Source organism: Salvelinus alpinus, chromosome 5 (assembly GCF_045679555.1).
Source record: "Salvelinus alpinus chromosome 5, SLU_Salpinus.1, whole genome shotgun sequence".
In the NCBI taxonomy this organism is placed as follows: Eukaryota; Metazoa; Chordata; class Actinopteri; order Salmoniformes; family Salmonidae; genus Salvelinus; species Salvelinus alpinus.
In genome coordinates, this window is record NC_092090.1 from 99,318,714 (window position 1) to 99,333,990 (window position 15,277).

A 15,277-nucleotide genomic window follows, 5' to 3' on the forward strand; every position below is an offset into this window, starting at 1 on the left:
TCAGGAAGCGAGGCATATTTCGCACTTCACTACTTCACAAGAGAGGCATTTGAATGTTATTTTTTTTTTATTTTTTTTTAACTATGAATATTTTGGCGGAAATGCCTTCTGGAACATGTGAACTTTCATGTTCCTTAATAGCAAACTTGTATGTCATCTGTAAATACGAATACAATTGTTAAATTACGAGCCTAGTTGGTTGAGCCACAGAAAAATAACCTTCCCTCTAGCCACGATTGGCTGAGATAATGAGTGGGCTGGACATGCCGGGAGATGAGTTTGGATTGGTCTGCCATGTAGAATGCTTCTGTTTATATCGTGAACTGCTCAGTATGTGTTGTCCTTTCTACCGTGGCTTTTTTGAAAGATAGAACGTTAGCCATCGAGAATTACAACAGTTTTGTTACTTTTCTCAGTAACATTGATGCCCTGAATTTAGCAGGCGCTGTCGACAGATCAGTTGTAAAAAGTTGTGATGGGCTACTTTCTGCACACTCCACGGTCAGCGTGAACCAGAGTGACTTGACACAACGCTGGCCAAACAAGATGTAGCTACAAACAAAATGGAGTTAAATGGTTCCAGTCTGCTGTATAGTGTTCCTCCATGTATACGGGTCAGAGTCTAGCTACATTTTCAGATATTATACGTTACAAATCAAATTTTGTCCGAAAGTTAAAGCGTACTATTAGCTAGCTAGCCAATGTTAGCTTGCGGGCTCGCTATGACCTGCACCGAAGTCAGATGAGGATATACAGTGCCTTCAGGAAAGTATTCAGACCCCTTGACTTTTTCCACATTTTTTACGTTACAGCCTTACTCTAAAATTTATTAAATATATTTTTTTCCCCTCAGAAATCTACACACAATACCCCATAATGACAAAGCAACAACAGGTTTTTAGAATTATTAGCAAATGTATTAAATATAAAAAACAGATACTTTATTTACGTAAGTATTCAGACCCTTTGCCATGAGACTTGACACAGGTGCATCCTGTTTCCATTGATTATCTTTGATGTTTCTACAACTTGAAGTCCACCTGTGGTAAATTCAATTGATTGGACATGATTTGGAAAGGCACACACCTGTCTATGTAAGGTCCCACAGTTGACAATGCTTGTCAGAGCAAAGACCATGCCATGAGGTCGAAGGAATTGTCTGTAGAGCTCTGAGACAGGATTGTGTTGAGGCACAGATCTGGAGAAGGGTACCAACACATTTCTGCAGCTTTGAAGGTCCCCAAGAACACAGTGGCCTCCATCATTCTTATATGGAAGAATTTTGGAACCACCAAGACTCTTCCTAGAGCTGGCCGCCCGACCAAACTGAGCAATTGGGGGAGAAAGGCCTTGGACAGGGAGGTGACCAAGAACCTGATGGTCACTCTGACAGAGCTCCAGAGTTCCTCTGTGAAGATGAGGGGTCCTTCCTGAAGGACTACCATCTCTGGAGCACTCCACCAATCAGGCCTTTATGGTAGAGTGGTCAGATGGAAGCCACTCCTCAGTAAAAGGCATATGACAGCCCGCTTGGAGTTTGCCAAAAGGTACCTAAAGACTCTCAGACCATGAGAAAAACAATTCTCTGGTCTCGTGAAACTAAGATTGAACTCTTTGGCCTGAAGGCCAAGCGTCACTTCTGGAGGAAACCTGGTACCATCCCTACGGTGAAGCATGGTGGTGGCAGCATCATGCTGTGGGGATGTTTTTCAGCGGGAGACTAGTCAGGATCGAGGTAAAGATGAACGGGGTAAAGTACAGTGAGATCCTTGATGAAAATGTTCTCCAGAACGCTCAGGACCTTAGACTAGGGCGAAGGTTCACCTTCCAACAGGACAAGGACCCTAAGCACACAGCCAAGACAATGTAGGAGTGGCTTCGGCACAAGTCTCTGAATGTCTTTGAGTGGCCCAGCCAGAGCTCGGCCTTGAACCCGATCGGACATCTCTGGAGAGACCTGAAAAATAGCTGTGCAGCGATGCTCCCCATCCAACCTGACAGAGTTTGATAGAATCTGCAGAGAGGAATGGGAGAAACTCACCAAATACAGGTGTGCCAAGCTTCTAGGGTTATACCCTTGAAGACTCGAGGCTGTATTCGCTGCCGAAGGTGCTTTAACAAAGGACTGAGTAAAGGGTCTGAATTACTTATGTAAATGTGATATTTCGGGCTTACATTTTTTCTATAAAAAACTTTTTTTTCTTTGAAGACATCAAAACTATGAATTAACACAAATGGAATCATGTAGTAACCAAAAAAGTGTAAAACAAATTAAAATATATTTTATATTTGAGATTCTTCAAGAAGCAACCCTTTGCCTTGATGACAGCTTTGCACACTGTAGACCTACAGTTGAAGTCGGAAGTTTACATACACTTAGGTTGGAGTCAATTAAACTCGTTTTTCAACCACTCCACAAATTTCTTGTTAACAAACTATAGTTTTGGCAAGTCAATTAGGACATCTACTTTGTGGATGACACAAGTAATTTTTCCAGCAATTGTTTACAGACAGATTATTTCACTTATAGTTCACTGCATCACAATTCCAGTGGATCAGAAGTTTACATACACTAAGTTGACTGTGCCTTTAAACAGCTTGGAAAATTCCAGAAAATTATGTCATGGCTTTAGAAGCTTCTGATAGGCTAATTTACATCATTTGAGTCAATTGGAGGTGTACCTGTGGATGTATTTCAAGGCATACCTTCCATCTCGGTGCCTCTTTGTTTGACATCGTGGGAAAATCAAAAGAAATCAGCCAAGACCTCAGAAAAAAAAATTGTGGACCTCCACAAGTCTGGTTTATCCTTGGGAGCAATTTCCAAAAGCCTGAAGGTACCACGTTCATCTGTACAAACAATAGTTTGCAAGTATAAACACCATGGGACCACGCAGCCGTCATACCGCTCAGGAAGGAGACGCGTTCTGTCTCCTAGAGATGAAAGTACTTTGGTGCGAAAAGTGCAAATCAATCCCAGAACAACAGCATAGGACCTTGTGAAGGTGCTGGAAGTAACAGGTAGAAAAGTATCTATATCCACAGTAAAACTAGTCCTATATCGACATAACCTGAGAGGCCGCTCAGCAAGAAAGAAGCCACTGCTCCAAAACCGTCATAAAAAGCCAGACTACGGTTTGCAACTGCACATGGGGACAAAGATCGTACTTTTTGGAGAAATGTCCTCTGGTCTGATGAAACAAAAATAGAACTGTTTGGCCATAATGACCATCATTATGTTTGGAGGAAAAAGGGGGATGCTTGCAAGCCCAAGAACACCATCCCAACTGTGAAGCACGGGGGTGGCAGCATCATTTTGAGGGGGTGCTTTGCTGCAGGAGGGACTGGTGCACTTCACAAAATAGATGGCATCATGAGGCAGGAAATTTATGTGGAAATATTGAAGCAACATCTCAAGACATCAGTCAGGAAGTTAAATCTTGGATGCAAATTGGTCTTCCAAAACGGACAATGACCCCAAGCATACTTCCAAAGTTGTGGCAAAATGGCTTAAGGTCAACAAAGTCAAGGTATTGTAGTGGCCATCACAAAGCCCTGACCTCAATCCTAAAGAATATTTGTGAGCAGAACTGAAGAAGTGTGTGCAAGCAAGGAGGCCTACAAACCTGACTCAGTTACACCAGCTCGGTCAGGACGAATAGGCCAAAATTCATCCAACTTATTGTGGGAAGCTTGTGGAAGGCTACCCGAAACATTTGACCCAAGTTAAACAATTTAAAGGCAATGCTACCAAATACTAATTGAGTGTATGTACACTTCTGACCCACTGGGAACGTGATGAAAGAAATAAAAGCTGAAATAAATCATTCTCTCTACTATTATTCTGACATTTCATATTCTGAAAATAAAGATTTGATCCTAACTGACCTAAAACAGGGAGTTTTTACTAGGATTAAATGTCAGGAATTGTGACAAACTGAGTTTAAATGTATTTGCCAAAGGTGTATGTAAACTTCCGACTTCAACTGTACATATAGATTCTCTGTGGGTCTAACCCCAAGAAGTTCTGGAAAACGGTTAAAGACCTGTAGAATAAACCCTCCTCCTCACAGCTGCCCATGTCCCTTAATGTTGATGATGTGGTTGTTACTGTGACAAGAAGCACATGGCTGAGCTCTTTAATCACCACTTCATTAAGTCAGGATTCCTATCTGACTCAGCCATGTCTCCTTGCCCGTCCAACATTTCCTCATCCCCCACCCATTCTAATGCAACTATCCCCGATGCTTCTCCCTCTTTTCCCCCTGCCCTGCTACAAAGTTTCTCCCTGCAGGCGGTCACTGAGTCCAAGGTGCTAAAGGACCTCCTTAAACTTGACCCCCGAAAAACATCTGGGTCAGATGGTTTAGACCATTTCTTCTTTAAGGTTACTGCCCCTATCATCACCAAGCCTATCTCTGACCTTTTTAACCTGTCTCTCCTCTCTGGGTAGGTTCCCATTGCTTGTGAGGTGTTTCCTTTATTTAAAGGGGGAGATCAAGCTGATCCTAACTGTTATAGGCCAATTTCTATTTTGTTTATCAAAAGTGTTGGAAAGAGTTGGCAATAATCAACCGACTGGCTTTCCCCTTTTGTGTTAAATGCTCTACAACAAGCTTTCTCTGCCCTTAGCCTTGTTCTGAACACCTCCAAAACAGAAGGTCATGTGGTTTGGTAAGAAGAATGCCCCTCTCCCCACAGGTGTGATTACTACCTCTGAGGGTTTAGAGCTTGAGGTAGTCACCTCATACAAGTCCTTGGTAGTGTGGCTAGACTGTACACTGTCCTTCTCTCAGCACATATCAAAGATGCAGGCTAAAGTTAAATCTAGACTTGGTTTCCTCTATCGTAATCGCTCCTCTTTTGTACTGAAGGTCCTAACAGTAACCTTAACTGTCTGGATACACTTTGATAATATTTAGCAGTTTGTTGCTACGTTGAAATCCCCCCTTACACTCCAACTAACCACATTTGTCCACCACACAAGTAGTGTATCTTTCTGAAATAGCTTTGAGAATAGCCGAGTAGCCACCGAGAGAGAAACCAATGAGTCTGCTTATCAACCCATATTTGGTCGTTGTCCCCTTCCTTTTCCTTATTCAGGATGGTTTCCATGGAAAGACTAGAAGCTGTGTGTAGAATGCTGCAATCCCCCATATTCATTTGTGACCATTTTAGCTAGTCTGCCTTGACTAATGATGAATGAATTCACACAGGTATCTATTCCTCTAGCCCAATATAGCCTGTTTTCCCTGAACACACGTATATAATATATTGTTCTAGTTCTCTGTACCCTGTCTCAGTGTTGTGTCATCCTTGGCTTGTCTCAAAAAATCACCCTATTCCCTACATAGTGTACGACTGTTGACCAAATCTAGTGCACTATATAGGGAATAGGGTGCAATTTTGAACGCAGACTTTGTTGCCAGTAGTGCCTGTCATATTTGAGCTCAAGCTTTGCTCCACCAAGCAGCCACAGTACATCCGTCCCTTAAGGTTTGGTTGGAGTCCACAGAGCGTGTTTGTAGTTAAAAACTTCCAATGCCTCAGAAATGCCAATCTGAGACCAGGGCTCCCTGAATCGTTAAGGAATGAATCATTCATGTTATTCTGCAATGGTAATTAAGATCAGGATGACAGGTTAAGTCACCCTGTGAATTGTGGGGTAGGAGGGTGGAGTTATGAGTTTATAAGTAGCCAGTATATACACATCCATTGTAGGTGCAGGATGAGTTATGTCATTCATTATCTTTCTTTAAGGGATGAGTTATGTCCTTCATTATCTTTCTTTAAGGGATGAGTTATGTCATTATCTTTCTTTAAGGGATGAGTTATGTCATTCATAATCTTTAAGGGATGAGTTATGGCATTTATTATCTTTCTTTAAGGGATGAGTCATGGCCTTTATCTTTAAGGGATGAGTTATGTCATTATCTTTCTTTAAGGGATGAGTTATGGCCTTTATTATCTTGCTTTAAGGGATGAGTTATGGCCTTTATTATCTTTCTTTAAGGGATGAGTTATGTCATTCATTATCTTTCTTTAAGGAATGAGTTATGGCATTGAATTGGTTTGTGATACCATTGAGGTACAACAGCTGGCTGCAGGTATGAAGACATGAAGTGAGAATGTTATGGGTGTTTTACCACCAGAAATGTTGCCCATTTATGTCACCTGTCAACGGACTTTCTGAGGTGGCCCATGGTATGAGGAAGGAGTCTGGTGTGGAACACAGTTATTGTCTCTGTTTATAGAAACATTTTGGTTCAACTTTGTATGTTACTTCCCTAGGCCCCGCCCAGCAGTGTTGTAGTACTCAAGTCCAAAACTGGGACTTGACCCTGACTGAACCAGAGGTGACTCAGGTCTTTAGGGTTAGACTCTGGTCTTCAGTGTTAGACTCTGGTCTTCAGGGTTAGACTCTGGTCTTCAGGGTTAGACTCTGGTCTGTAGGGTTAGACTCTGGTCTGTAGGGTTAGACTCTGGTCTGTAGGGTTAGACTCTGGTCTTCTTGGTTGGACTCTGGTCTTTAGGGTTAGACTCTGGTCTTCTTGGTTGGACTCTGGTCTTTAGGGTTAGACTCTGGTCTTCTTGGTTGGACTCTGGTCTTTAGGGTTAGACTCTGGTCTTCTTGGTTGGACTCTGGTCTTTAGGGTTAGACTCTGGTCTTCTTGGTTGGACTCTGGTCTTTAGGGTTAGACTCTGGTCAAAATTCGAGGTAGACTATATGATCACACCTTTAATAGATCCGTTGTTTTATTACTTGTGAGGCACAGCTGAGTGAGCATACATTTACATAATTCGTTTTTATTTTTTATTTTGCTGGGCTGATGGTGTCTGCATCTGATGGTCAGTCTCAGCGGAGGTATGAGAGCAGCAGACTGATGGTCAGTCTCAGCGGAGGTATGAGAGCAGCAGACTGATGGTCAGTCTCAGCGGAGGGAGAGAGCAGCAGACTGAGGGTCAGTCTCAGCGGAGGTATGAGAGCAGCAGACTGAGGGTCAGTCTCAGCGGAGGTATGAGAGCAGCAGACTGAGGGTCAGTCTCAGCGGAGGTATGAGAGCAGCAGACTGATGGTCAGTCTCAGCGGAGGTATGAGAGCAGCAGAGTGAGGGTCCGTCTCTCAACGTCCTTCCACTCTCCCTTTCCTCCGGCTGACTCTGACCAAAATAGGGACACCATCTTCCAGCTGATGGGGAAACTCGATTCGCACCACATTATTTCTGTGAAATATTCCTGGATATAAAAATCCCAAAGCTGCTAACAACAACAACGTCTATAGAGACACTTTCCCACTCGTTCATTACTGCTGCAGTGCTTGTTGTAGTCATTCATTACTGCTGCAGTGCTGGTTGTAGTCGTTCATTACAGCTGCAGTGCTGGTTGTAGTCGTTCATTACTGCTGCAGTGCTGGTTGTAGTCATTCATTACTGCTGCAGTGTTGGTTGTAGTCGTTCATTACTGCTGCAGTGCTGGTTGTAGTCGTTCATTACTGCTGCAGTGCTGGTTGTAGTCATTCATTACTGCTGTAGTGCTTGTTGTAGTCGTTCATTACTGCTGCAGTGCTGGTTGTAGTCATTCATTACTGCTGCAGTGCTGGTTGTAGTCATTCATTACTGCTGCAGTGCTGGTTGTAGTCATTCATTACTGCTGCAGTGTTGGTTGTAGTCATTCATTACTGCTGCAGTGCTTGTTGTAGTCATTCATTACTGCTGCAGTGCTGGTTGTAGTCATTCATTACTGCTGCAGTGTTGGTTGTAGTCATTCATTACTGCTGCAGTGCTTGTTGTAGTCATTCATTACTGCTGCAGTGCTGGTTGTAGTCATTCATTACTGCTGCAGTGTTGGTTGTAGTCGTTCATTACAGCTGCAGTGCTGGTTGTAGTCGTTCATTACTGCTGCAGTGCTGGTTGTAGTCATTCATTACTGCTGCAGTGTTGGTTGTAGTCATTCATTACTGCTGTAGTGCTGGTTGTAGTCATTCATTACTGCTGCAGTGCTTGTTGTAGTCATTCATTACTGCTGCAGTGCTGGTTGTAGTCGTTCATTACTGCTGCAGTGTTGGTTGTAGTCGTTCATTACTGCTGCAGTGCTGGTTGTAGTCATTCATTACTGCTGCAGTGCTGGTTGTAGTCGTTCATTACTGCTGCAGTGCTGGTTGTAGTCATTCATTACTGCTGCAGTGCTGGTTGTAGTCATTCATTACTGCTGCAGTGCTGGTTGTAGTCATTCATTACTGCTGCAGTGCTGGTTGTAGTCGTTCATTACTGCTGCAGTGCTGGTTGTAGTCGTTCATTACTGCTGCAGTGTTGGTTGTAGTCGTTCATTACTGCTGCAGTGCTTGTTGTAGTCATTCATTACTGCTGCAGTGCTGGTTGTAGTCGTTCATTACTGCTGCAGTGTTGGTTGTAGTCGTTCATTACTGCTGCAGTGCTGGTTGTAGTCGTTCATTACTGCTGCAGTGCTGGTTGTAGTCGTTCATTACTGCTGCAGTGCTGGTTGTAGTCGTTCATTACTGCTGCAGTGCTGGTTGTAGTCGTTCATTACTGCTGCAGTGTTGGTTGTAGTCGTTCATTACTGCTGCAGTGCTTGTTGTAGTCGTTCATTACTGCTGCAGTGTTTGTTGTAGTCGTTCATTACTGATGCAGTGCTTGTTGTAGTCGTTCATTACTGCTGCAGTGCTTGTTGTAGTCATTCATTACTGCTGCAGTTCTTGTTGTAGTCATTCATTACTGCTGCAGTGCTTGTTGTAGTCATTCATTACAGCTGCAGTGCTTATTGTAGTCGTTCATTACTGCTGCAGTGCTTGTTGTAGTCATTCATTACTGCTGCAGTGCTTGTTGTAGCGCTGAGTGGAAATAGGAAGAACACATATTTTATGTCTTATAAAAGTGTTGAATACAAAGTGTTGACAGTGCTGAGTAAGACCTTTAAACATGAACTCACTCATAAAAACAGCAGTTTGTTGCTGTATTCATTGACAGTCTCTCTCTAGTCACATGGATTTAAACGTTGTGAAATCTCACAGGATCAACTTTGGCTGTAGCTTTCTTTTATGGCTGCTGACATGGTAATCTGAGCCATCCGATTGGCCAGCGGTAGGCGTATAGTGCACTTGTGTTGGTTAAATGGTAGGTCCAGGTAGTCACAACAATAGACAGTGTTGGTTAAATGGTATGTCTAGGTAGTCACAACAATAGATAGATGTTGGTTAAATGGTAGGTCTAGCTAGTCACAACAGTAGATGGTGTTGGTTAAATGGTAGGTCTAGGTAGTCACAACAATAGATGGTGTTGGTTAAATGGTGGGTCCGGGTAGTCACAACAATAGATGGTGTTGGTTAAATGGTAGGTCTAGGTAGTCACAACAATAGATGGTGTTGGTTAAATGGTAGGTCCGGGTAGTCACAACAATAGATGGTGTTGGTTAAATGGTAGGTCTAGGTAGTCACAACAATAGATGGTGTTGGTTAAATGGTAGGTCTAGGTAGTCACAACAATAAATGGTGTTGGTTAAATGGTAGGTCTAGGTAGTCACAACAATAGATGGTGTTGGTTAAATGGTAGGTCTAGGTAGTCACAACAATAAATGGTGTTGGTTAAATGGTAGGTCCAGGTAGTCACAACAATAGATAGGTGTTGGTTAAATGGTTGGTCCAGGTAGTCACAACAATAGATGGTGTTGGTTAAATGGTGATTTTAATGAATGGAGCAAATTTGGAGCAGCAGTTTTTTTCCTGCGAGTAAGGAGCGGGTTATAGCTGGGTGGTTGAGAGGATGTGGAGCGGGTTATAGCTGAGTGGTTGAGAGGACGTGGAGCGGGTTATAGCTGAGTGGTTGAGAGGACGTGGAGCGGGTTATAGCTGAGTGGTTGAAAGGACGTGGAGCGGGTTATAGCTGAGTGGTTGAGAGGACGTGGAGCGGGTTATAGCTGAGTGGTTGAGAGGACGTGGAGCGGGTTATAGCTGAGTGGTTGAAAGGACGTGGAGCGGGTTATAGCTGAGTGGTTGAGAGGACGTGGAGCGGGTTATAGCTGAGTGGTTGAGAGGACGTGGAGCGGGTTATAGCTGAGTGGTTGAGAGGACGTGGAGCGGGTTATAGCTGAGTGGTTGAGAGGACGTGGAGCGGGTTATAGCTGAGTGGTTGAGAGGACGTGGAGCGGGTTATAGCTGAGTGGTTGAGAGGACGTGGAGCGGGTTATAGCTGAGTGGTTGAGAGGACGTGGAGCGGGTTATAGCTGAGTGGTTGAGAGGACGTGGAGCGGGTTATAGCTGGGTGGTTGAGAGGACGTGGAGCGGGTTATAGCTGAGTGGTTGAGAGGACGTGGAGCGGGTTATAGCTGAGTGGTTGAGAGGACGTGGAGTGGGTTATAGCTGGGCGGTTGAGAGGATGTGGAGCGGGTTATAGCTGAGCGGTTGAGAGGACGTGGAGCGGGTTATAGCTGAGTGGTTGTAAAGGACGTGGAGCGGGTTATAGCTGAGTGGTTGTAAAGGACGTGGAGCGGGTCATAGCTGAGTGGTTTAAAGGACGTGGAGCGGGTTATAGCTGAGAGGTTGAGAGGACGTGGAGTGGGTTATAGCTGAGCGGTTGAGAGGACGTGGAGCGGGTTATAGCTGAGTGGTTGAAAGGACGTGGAGCGGGTTATAGCTGAGTGGTTGAGAGGACGTGGAGTGGGTTATAGCTGAGTGGTTGAGAGGACGTGGAGCGGGTTATAGCTGAGTGGTTGAAAGGACGTGGAGCGGGTTATAGCTGAGTGGTTGAGAGGACGTGGAGCGGGTTATAGCTGAGTGGTTGAGAGGACGTGGAGCGGGTTATAGCTGAGTGGTTGAGAGGACGTGGAGCGGGTTATAGCTGAGTGGTTGAGAGGACGTGGAGCGGGTTATAGCTGAGTGGTTGAGAGGACGTGGAGCGGGTTATAGCTGAGTGGTTGAGAGGACGTGGAGCGGGTTATAGCTGGGTGGTTGAGAGGACGTGGAGCGGGTTATAGCTGAGTGGTTGAGAGGACGTGGAGCGGGTTATAGCTGAGTGGTTGAAAGGACGTGGAGTGGGTTATAGCTGGGCGGTTGAGAGGATGTGGAGCGGGTTATAGCTGAGCGGTTGAGAGGACGTGGAGCGGGTTATAGCTGAGTGGTTGTAAAGGACGTGGAGCGGGTTATAGCTGAGTGGTTGTAAAGGACGTGGAGCGGGTCATAGCTGAGTGGTTTAAAGGATGTGGAGCGGGTTATAGCTGGGTGGTTGAGAGGACGTGGAGCGGGATTTCCGACTGCTTAACTCGACACACATGCTCTGATCTACACGGATTTGAAGTGGGTTTAACAGGTAACATCTATAAGGGATCATAGTTTTCACCTGAGCTGACCCGTTCAGTCTATGTCATGGAAAGAGAAGGTGTTCTTAATGTTTTGTCCACTCAGTGTATAGTGCACTCCTTTTGACCAGAGCCCTATCAGAAGTAGGGCACTACATGGTGAAAAGGGTACCATTTGGAACTTAGCGCCTTACTTGACACGTTACAGCTTGGACATTTATTACCCCTTATGTTTATACTGTAAACTCTTCTCAGGTACTTAGAGGCCCAATCCAAATCCTCTGTTTTCTAGGGCTTCTCATGAAATGACGTGATGCTTGGAGCAGGGCAGTAGGATTGCTGTGTATAATTTGGGTCGTAAGAAGTCTGAATGTAGACCGTAGCGAACTGATACTTCACCCAAGGGCCTATGGAACAGAGTTGCTATCTTCTCTCCCTGCCTGAGACACAAACGACTACCACAGTTTACCGGTCCCTAACATAAGGAGGAGGGATCACAGCTTACCGGTCCCTAACACAAGGAGGAGAGACCACAGCTTACCGGTCCCTAAGACAAGGAGGAGAGACCACCGTTTACCGGTCCCTAACACAAGGAGGAGAGACCACCGTTTACCGGTCCCTAACACAAGGAGGAGAGACCACAGCCTACCGGTCCCTAAGACAAGGAGGAGAGACCACCGTTTACCGGTCCCTAACACAAGGAGGAGAGACCACAGTTTACCGGTCCCTAACACAAGGAGGAGAGACCCCAGTTTACCGGTCCCTAACACAAGGAGGATAGACCACAGCCTACCGGTCCCTAACACAAGGAGGAGAGACCACACCTTACCGGTCCCTAACACAAGGAGGAGAGACCCCAGTTTACCGGTCCCTAACACAAGGAGGATAGACCACACCTTACCGGTCCCTAACACAAGGAGGAGAGACCACAGCCTACCGGTCCCTAACACAAGGAGGAGAGACCACAGCCTACCGGTCCCTAACACAAGGAGGAGAGACCACACCTTACCGGTCCCTAACACAAGGAGGAGAGACCACAGTTTACCGGTCCCTAACACAAGGAGGAGAGACCACAGCCTACCGGTCCCTAACACAAGGAGGAGAGACCACAGCCTACCGGTCCCTAACACAAGGAGGAGAGACCACAGTTTACCGGTCCCTAACACAAGGAGGAGAGACCACAGCCTACCGGTCCCTAACACAAGGAGGAGAGACCACAGCCTACCGGTCCCTAACACAAGGAGGAGAGACCACAGCCTACCGGTCCCTAACACAAGGAGGAGAGACCACAGTTTACCGGTCCCTAACACAAGGAGGAGAGACCACAGTTTACCGGTCCCTAACACAAGGAGGAGAGACCACAGCCTACCGGTCCCTAACACAAGGAGGAGAGACCACAGCCTACCGGTCCCTAACACAAGGAGGAGAGACCACAGCCTACCGGTCCCTAACACAAGGAGGAGAGACCACAGTTTACCGGTCCCTAACACAAGGAGGAGAGACCACAGTTTACCGGTCCCTAACACAAGGAGGAGAGACCACAGCCTACCGGTCCCTAACACAAGGAGGAGAGACCACAGTTTACCGGTCCCTAACACAAGGAGGAGAGACCACAGTTTACCGGTCCCTAACACAAGGAGGAGAGACCACAGCCTACCGGTCCCTAACACAAGGAGGAGAGACCACAGCCTACCGGTCCCTAACACAAGGAGGAGAGACCACAACTTACCGGTCCCTAACACAAGGAGGAGAGACCACAGCCTACCGGTCCCTAACACAAGGAGGAGAGACCACAGTTTACCGGTCCCTAACACAAGGAGGAGAGACCACAGCCTACCGGTCCCTAACACAAGGAGGAGAGACCACAGCCTACCGGTCCCTAACACAAGGAGGAGAGACCACAGTTTACCGGTCCCTAACACAAGGAGGAGAGACCACAGTTTACCGGTCCCTAACACAAGGAGGAGAGACCACAGCCTACCGGTCCCTAACACAAGGAGGAGAGACCACAGTTTACCGGTCCCTAACACAAGGAGGAGAGACCACAGTTTACCGGTCCCTAACACAAGGAGGAGAGACCACAGCCTACCGGTCCCTAACACAAGGAGGAGAGACCACAGCCTACCGGTCCCTAACACAAGGAGGAGAGACCACAACTTACCGGTCCCTAACACAAGGAGGAGAGACCACAGCCTACCGGTCCCTAACACAAGGAGGAGAGACCACAGTTTACCGGTCCCTAACACAAGGAGGAGAGACCACAGCCTACCGGTCCCTAACACAAGGAGGAGAGACCACAGCCTACCGGTCCCTAACACAAGGAGGAGAGACCACAACTTACCGGTCCCTAACACAAGGAGGAGAGACCACAGTTTACCGGTCCCTAACACAAGGAGGAGAGACCACAGCCTACCGGTCCCTAACACAAGGAGGAGAGACCACACCTTACCGGTCCCTAACACAAGGAGGAGAGACCACAGCCTACCGGTCCCTAACACAAGGAGGAGAGACCACACCTTACCGGTCCCTAACACAAGGAGGAGAGACCACAGCCTACCGGTCCCTAACACAAGGAGGAGAGACCACAGCCTTGCCTCCCTGGGGCAAATCATGTTGAGGATCACCGAAAGAGTGGTAGACAGAGTAGCCTGTTTTCATGTCCTGGTTTCCTATTACATCATGATGATGAAATGAAAGGAGTGATTCCATATCTGTATCCCAGAGCTGTAAACCTCACGGCCTGGAAGGAGGTAATCAATATCTGTATCCCAGAGCTGTAAACCTCACGGCCAGGAAGGAGGTAATCAATATCTGTATCCCAGAGCTGTAAACCTCACGGCCTGGAAGGAGGTAATCAATATCTGTATCTCAGAGCTGTAAACCTCACAGCCTGGAAGGAGGTAATCAATATCTGTATCCCAGAGCTGTAAACCTCACGGCCTGGAAGGAGGTAATCAATATCTGTATCTCAGAGCTGTAAACCTCACAGCCTGGAAGGAGGTAATCAATATCTGTATCCCAGAGCTGTAAACCTCACGGCCTGGAAGGAGGTAATCAATATCTGTATCCCAGAGCTGTAAACCTCACGGCCTGGAAGGAGGTAATCAATATCTGTATCTCAGAGCTGTAAACCTCACGGCCAGGAAGGAGGTAATCAATATCTGTATCCCAGAGCTGTAAACCTCACGACCTGGAAGGAGGTAATCAATATCTGTATCCCAGAGCTGTAAACCTCACGACCTGGAAGGAGGTAATCAATATCTGTATCTCAAGGCTGTAAACCTCACGGCCAGGAAGGAGGTAATCAATATCTGTATCTCAAGGCTGTAAACCTCACGGCCAGGAAGGAGGTAATCAATATCTGTATCTCAAGGCTGTAAACCTCACGGCCTGGAAGGAGGTAATCAATATCTGTATCCCAGAGCTGTAAACCTCACGGCCAGGAAGGAGGTAATCAATATCTGTATCCCAGAGCTGTAAACTTCACGGCCAGGAAGGAGGTAATCAATATCTGTATCTCAGAGCTGTTAACCTCACGGCCAGGAAGGAGGTAATCAATATCTGTATCCCAGAGCTGTAAACCTCACGGCCAGGAAGGAGGTAATCAATATCTGTATCTCAGAGCTGTAAACCTCACGGCCAGGAAGGAGGTAATCAATATCTGTATCTCAGAGCTGTAAACTTCACGACCTGGAAGGAGGTAATCAATAACATATCTGTATCCCAGAGCTGTAAACCTCACGACCTGGAAGGAGGTAATCAATATCTGTATCTCAGAGCTGTAAACCTCACGGCCTGGAAGGAGGTAATCAATATCTGTATCCCAGAGCTGTAAACCTCACGGCCAGGAAGGAGGTAATCAATATCTGTATCCCAGAGCTGTAAACCTCACGACCAGGAAGGAGGTAATCAATATCTGTATCTCAGAGCTGTAAACCTCACGGCCAGGAAGGAGGTAATCAATATCTGT

At 46.2% G+C, this 15,277-nt stretch overlaps 1 protein-coding gene across 3 annotated transcripts in view; it reads left to right on the top strand.

Annotated features, from left to right (window-relative positions):
• Nucleotides 1-15,277, top strand: part of LOC139577341 (PDZ domain-containing protein 2-like) — a 174,951-nt gene that overhangs the window by 46,742 nt on the left and 112,932 nt on the right. The window lies entirely within an intron of this gene.